Here is a 6482-nt window from a genome sequence, read left to right as displayed (position 1 = left end):
TCCCCGACATACACACTTTGTAAAAAAATGCCCTAGTATAGAACGAACACAACACCTAACGTTTAGTCATTTGATGTGTACTGTTCTTCGTTGTCATTTTGAACCATAGCAGTAATGGCATGCGACAAACAGAAGTGACAGTAACATAAGCGTGTAGTAAACAAAACAATAGCAAGTGAGATACATGTAGTGTTCTATTTGATATGTTTTCCAGTTTATAAGTAAATAAATAGACAAATATGGCATATGAATCTGCAAAAAACAAGATAACGGTTAGATCGAGTAATACTTTTGTACGACATAGGCTCCATTTGAAAGGAAGTAAAGAACTACTTATACTAAATACTTTGATCAACAATGTTTTGGTCATGGGAAAACCATTGCCAGAAATGATAGCACATAAGACTCAAAAATTGGCAGTTGCACATCTAAGCAACTAAATATCAAAGCAAAATGTTGTAGAATAAACATTTCACATTGCGATTATTCAACGATGGATAGGATCAATGCAAAATACTTCATAAGTGTAGCTACTCGTTGGTTCTAAGAAAATAAGTAGCCTAACGAACAACCAAATAGATAACAACAGTTCAAGAGAATTGTGTTAGCATACATCTAAACATCACTATGGCCATGGATGGGAGCGTTGTGATTGCAGACATAGTGCAAATTTGAGAAATGTAAAGGAAAAATAATAAGTGGAGCACGAACATGCTTCATATTCAACACATAAGAATGGTGAGAATCTGAGAAGCGTTGCATGTAAAAGAAGACAAGTCAGTATTGTTAAGTAGAACCACATCAAAAGGCAAACACAAAATGTTCTATTAATCAATGGTTTATGCAAGTAGCAACAAATGCATTTCTATCTAGCATACTAATAAATACAAATGCATGGAATATTTGTTGGATGGATAAACATAATAAAAAGCATGTGTTTGAGCAGGATCAACATGTCAAAAAGTGTCTTTTCTTGTGCTAAATTTTGAGAGCATGAGCAAAGAGATATGAATATAACAGGAAAGGATACACTTGCATCCAGTTTAGGATTTAGAGGCCTGACAGGCCAGCTGCCACACTAATCGACGGCAAAATAGAAGACACTAAACCTGAGAAAACAGGTCCTGCACATATGCAGTCTTCGTACACCTAGTAGCTATTAGTTCTAAAATTGTGTGAAACAAATGGAGAAAACATGTACGTGTAAACAAGCTCTGGCAGCGAGTCTCATGCTAGGTTCTCTAAACGATGAAGGGGTCGGCGGAGTATCCCAGGACGAGGAAGCAAGCACGGGCGGGGGTGGGAGGCAGGATCCGAAAGGGGAGACTTCGGATGGGAGCTTTGTCGGCGCAGGCATCGAGCTTTGGCGGCGAAGGATCCGGAGGGGGGAGGACCGACCACACTTTGCCCCTGCGTGCAGCAGCGAGAATCGCCTTGACGGGGCCCAGCACGTCAAGGATCCTGCCGCTGAGGCTCTCCTCAGAACGGTGACAGCAGAGGGATCGACAGGGCCACCGATGGAGGATCCGAGAGAGGGAGACTGTATCCACGGACCCGGACGACGAAGCTGGCGTGGGGGTGGGGGGGAGGGCGTGGTGACATTGGGATGAGGGGATAACACCAGCACACGGACGTGAGCCATGCCGGCGGAGGATCTGAGCTGCACAAACGGTGACGATTTTTTGGTCGACGTGGAGCTACCGAGCGGATGAGAATCCCACCGAGTTTTAATAAAAGAGATGATCGATCACATTTTTTTGCAGTTCAATTGTGTCTTTAATTTAGATTCCTTGTTTTTCTAGAACGCACAGGAGAGAATTTAGATTCCTTGTTATTAGCCATTTTTCTTCTAGTGTGAAATCTGCTACCACCATACAGGTTTTGGGAGAAATGGCTGGTGATGTTGATGCTGCCATTGAGTACATGATAGTGGAACGACCTACGGCCAATACTGATTATGTGGAGGTCGACCTTTATATAAACCATGCATGTAAGGTAAGTACGACAAACTATTTTGACTCCTAAGACACCGTAATTTTTTTGTCTGAATATGATCTTGTTCCAATACTGTTTTTGCCAAAAAAAGGGGATGTTGGGGCAAGGAAATCCCTTGGCCGTACAAAGTGTGGTGAGGAGTATCTATGGTATGATTCAAAGGCATATTTTCTATCACTGGCATACATTAAAGGAAACCAGCCAAGGATGCTGAGGACTTCTGGTGCACGTGTTGGAACTTGCTCTCAGTTGCAAGGAGGCCAACAAGAGTGAACAGTGATGACAAACAGGGTTACGTGCTAGAAGGCAATAGCTCTGTTGATCTGGCCTCCCACGGGCACTGTGCAGGGGTATTTATAGGTACCTGAGCGGTCGGCGCCTTGTGCTAAGGACGCATGTGCCCTCAGCTACCTAGGTTATACCCAGAATATTCCCCTAAAGCGGGGTTACAGTCTGTAATTACAGGGATGCCTTTACAAATTAGGCCCGTAACGCGCGGCGGCCACGCAGGGCCCGTTACAATGGGCCGGATCGCACGTGGGCCTCTGAGCTGGACAAGGCCGCACTGTGGGATGACGTCGTCGCCGGTCTTCGTCTGGTGCCGATCAAGCGAAGGGTGTCCCTGCCTGTTTTGTCTCTGTCAGACCAGCGACTGCAGCGAAGACTTCGAGCGAAGGGTGGCGTCTTTGCCTTCGCCCCAACATTTGCCCTCCGAGGGACCAGTTCGACAAAGTCACCTGGTGCCGAAGACGTCGCTAGATGGTGGAGACGCTGCCCTCGCTCGAAGTGGTTCCGCGGGGGTTTTTGATATGACCGTTGATTGACGGCGTACTGTTGGATTGCGGGTTTCCCGAAGCGCCGCGCCCTGTTGGATTGCGGGTTTCCCGAAGAGCCGCGCCCTGCCTATAAAAGGGGGCGGGGGTCGATGCTTTTTAAACTTCACTTTCCGCGCTCTGTGAAAACCCTAGCCGCCCGCCGTCTTGCTGCTCGTCTGCCCGTCGTGCTCTTGTTCGCCGGAGATCTGGCTCGAGTGAAGCAGACCGCCCGCCGCCGCCGACGGTACGTAGCGATGTCGACCTCCTCTTCTTCCGCTGCCGCTACGCCGCCGGCCGATTCCTCGCCGCCGCCTCGTCTGAGGAGACGCTGAGTAGTTTGATGGCGGAGGAGTTGCGCACCGGCGATTCTGTTGATTTTGGCGTGTCGCGGATGTCGTCGGTCCGCGTGCAAGATATGCAGCGGTTGGGTTACTTCGGCGACGGAGTTGCTCGTGCCCCGGGGACGGAGGAAGTCCCCGAGCCGGAGGGCGAGTTGGTTGTTTTCGAGGCGTTCTTCGCCGCCGGTCTCCGCTTGCCTGCGCACCGATTTGTTGGCGAAGTCCTGCGCAGGTTCAATGTTCAGATACATCAGCTGACACCGAATGTCGTGGTGGCTCTGTCGAAGTATGTCTGGGCGACGACTTCGTACGGCGGACAGCCATCGGTCGAGGTTTTTGCGAAGTATTATTGTTTGCACTAGCAGAAGAGGATGATTGGGGACGAAGTTGCTCAGTTTGGGTCCTGCACATTCACGCCGAAGACCGGCAAGACCACGATGCAGGTAGTCGAGTTGGTTCCTTGCGCCCGCAACAAGTGGGGCAACTGGAATGAATTTTGGTTTTACGTTGCTGAGGGTACCGTCGAAGGCCACGAGGGACTCCCCGTGTCCGAGATGTGTTCTCATTTTTACTCAGCGTACCCACCCTTTGAAGTGGCAGAGGAGGATGTGGACGAAGGGGCCCTTCGGTGCGCCGCCGGCCTGAGCAGTGGGCGCGATTTGGTTGAAGAGTTTGTCGCGTACGGGGTATGGCCCTTGGCGCATGGCTGGGCGTTGGGCGAAGTGTGCCCTCGCCAGATGCCTTTTCACGGTGGAAGGGTGGTGCGAAGTCCTGCCTTCGCGCTGAATCTGCAAAGCCGCGACCCGGCCGCCTTTGTGCGTGAGGCGGAGGATGGGGCGGTGTGGCTCGTTGGACGTTACGTGCCGAGGACAGAGGGCCAGCGCAGCTTTGATATCCGCGGGTCGAATGACCGTTTGAACAGGGTTTTTGAATTAAATCAATTGTCGTATGACGGCTATCCTGGTCAAGACGACGTGGACCGCCGTGGGAAGAAGCCGGTGGTGGAGACTGGAGACGACCCTGCGTCGGCGGCCGCCCCATCCTCTAAAAAGAGAAAATTAGGTACTGCTATGGGAGGACTTGGGGTTTCTGATAGTTTTGCTAGAGAGTTGATGAGGACGTGCGCGGCCCCGGGGGGAAGGATGTCTTCGCCCGAGCTCCGGGAGTCTTCGGCTCGGATGCTAAGGGTTACCGGGGGTTGCTGGCCTAGGAATGTTCCTATCACCCGCGCGGCTGGCGAGGACTTTTTTACATCTCGCATGGTTCGTGAATGGAGAGTTTTTCCTTACGGGCGGAATATTGCTGCTGTTGTGTCGGCAGTGATGGACAAGGACCGCCAGGGAGCAGCACAAAAGCGCCAGGCGGTTGTCAGGCTCGTTGAAGCTAGGCCGAAGAGGCAGCGGGGGTCTGCGAGGGCTGCGGCCCCCGGCGGAGGCAAGCCGCCGCTGGCGGCGAAGTCGGGTGCCCCTACGTCTAGCAAAGCGCCGGAGGCGACGGCAGGCGCCGGGGGCTCAAAATCGACGAAGGCAGTGCCGCCGTCCAGCAGAGTGCCGGAGGTCGCGAAGGCGGCCCGAGCGTTGCCGTCGGCAGGCAAGCGTGTCGCCGACTTCGCCACCGATATTAGTGTGGAGGACTATCTTGGTGGTAAGTCGTTGGTTCCTCTCTCTTTATTATTATTATTATTATTATTATTATTATTATTATTATTATTATTATTATTATTATTATTATTATTATTATTATTATTTATTCGTCGATACGTCGCAGGGTCGGACGAAGGCCAACTTGCTATAGTTGCGCCTGCCGCGGCGACAACGACGGCTGCCGTAGTGCCGAAGGCGAAGGGCGGGGCTCTTAGCGCCGGAGGCGAGGTGGCGGCCCTCGCGGCTGTCAGGGATGAGGCGGGCGCTGCGTCCCGCCGGCTGAAGGAGGTGGTGGAGTCGCTAAGTCAGGTCCGCTGAGCCAGACTTCGTTTTTTTTTGCCGGGGCCGCGGTCTTATGTGTGTTGTGCAGGTGGCTGACTTCGCCAACCGCACGGCGTCGGGGGCCCTCACGGCAGTTGTGTCTGCCGAAGTCGAGAGACTTCGGACACAACATGCTGACGCCGTCCGAGAGAAATCGGCCGCCGACAGCAAGTGCCGCAAGCTGGCGGACAAGGTGGCCGCGCTGGAGGGAGAGAAGGCTGACCTCCGGCGCCAATTGGCGGGGGAGAGGAGGGAGACCAACGAGGCCCTCGTCAAGGCGCAGGCTGCGCAGGCGGAGGCCAATCTGGCCCGGGCGGAGGGCAATCTTGCCAGGGAGCGCGCCGAGCAGCTGCAGGAGCGGCTCGTCGCCCTGGAGAGCCGCGTGGAGCGGGCCGAGGCCGCGACGCGCGCGGAGGCCGAACGGACGCGTACACAGCTTATGGATACATATCGTGAGCTGGGTGCGCGGACCGGTGACTTCGAAGTGCCGGACCGAGAGCCCGGACTTCGCTGTTTGGAATGGGTGCAGGAGGAGCTGCAGGCACTCCCCACTGTCGTGGAGGGGTTTATGTCGTATGCCTCTCTGGTCACCTGCGAGGGGGCGATGAACGCGCTCTCCCGCGAAGGGTGCCAGCACTTCGAGGTCTTCGACCAGGCCGATGAAGATTTTGAGCGAGATATCTATAAGGTTGAAGACCCCGTAGTGAAGGAATCCGCCGGGGCCATCTTCGACCGGATGTGGGGTCCGCACGGTCGCGAGGTGGTCAGGGAGCGGGCCGAGACGGCGAGGGCTCAGGTAACGTTTTCGTTTATTTGGCGTTTGTTGGATGTGGGTTGGCGTGTGTTTGCTGAATTTTGTGTGTTTTGTGTTAGGCGGCGCGTGGCGAGCGGGTGGACGACTTCGGGGCGTTGAACAGCGCGCTGCCTGACCCGGAGCCGACCCCGGCGGAGGCCGTGTCTGGGGTCGCCCTAGAGCCAACCCCGGAGACTGCGGAAGACGCACCGGATGCCCCCGCATCCGCTGCGGCCGGCGAAGACTTGCCCCCAAAGGTGGCCGAAGGCGCGCCTGATGCCCCCGCAGCTGCTGCGCCGAGTGCTGAAGATCCCGCGGCGGTGGCGGCGGAAACAACAGCGGAAGCAACAGCGGAGCCAACGGCGGAGGCTCCCGCAACGTCAGGGCCTTCGCAGGTGGCGTAGTGGGTGTAGAGGGTTGGGGAATTTTGGATATGTTGCTGAATTTTGGTTGCTGCGCAGGTTCAAGATTTTGGGCCTGCGCACGCAACCGCTACTACTAAATTTTTGGCGGCTTCGACCGCGGAAGGTGGTAATGAATGTGGTGGATCTGCATCTGAGTTTTTTGATTTTGCTGA

The sequence above is a fragment of the Zea mays genome, chromosome 1, assembly GCF_902167145.1.
Source record: "Zea mays cultivar B73 chromosome 1, Zm-B73-REFERENCE-NAM-5.0, whole genome shotgun sequence".
Lineage (NCBI taxonomy): Eukaryota > Viridiplantae > Streptophyta > Magnoliopsida > Poales > Poaceae > Zea > Zea mays.
Note: the sequence above shows the minus strand (reverse complement) of the source record.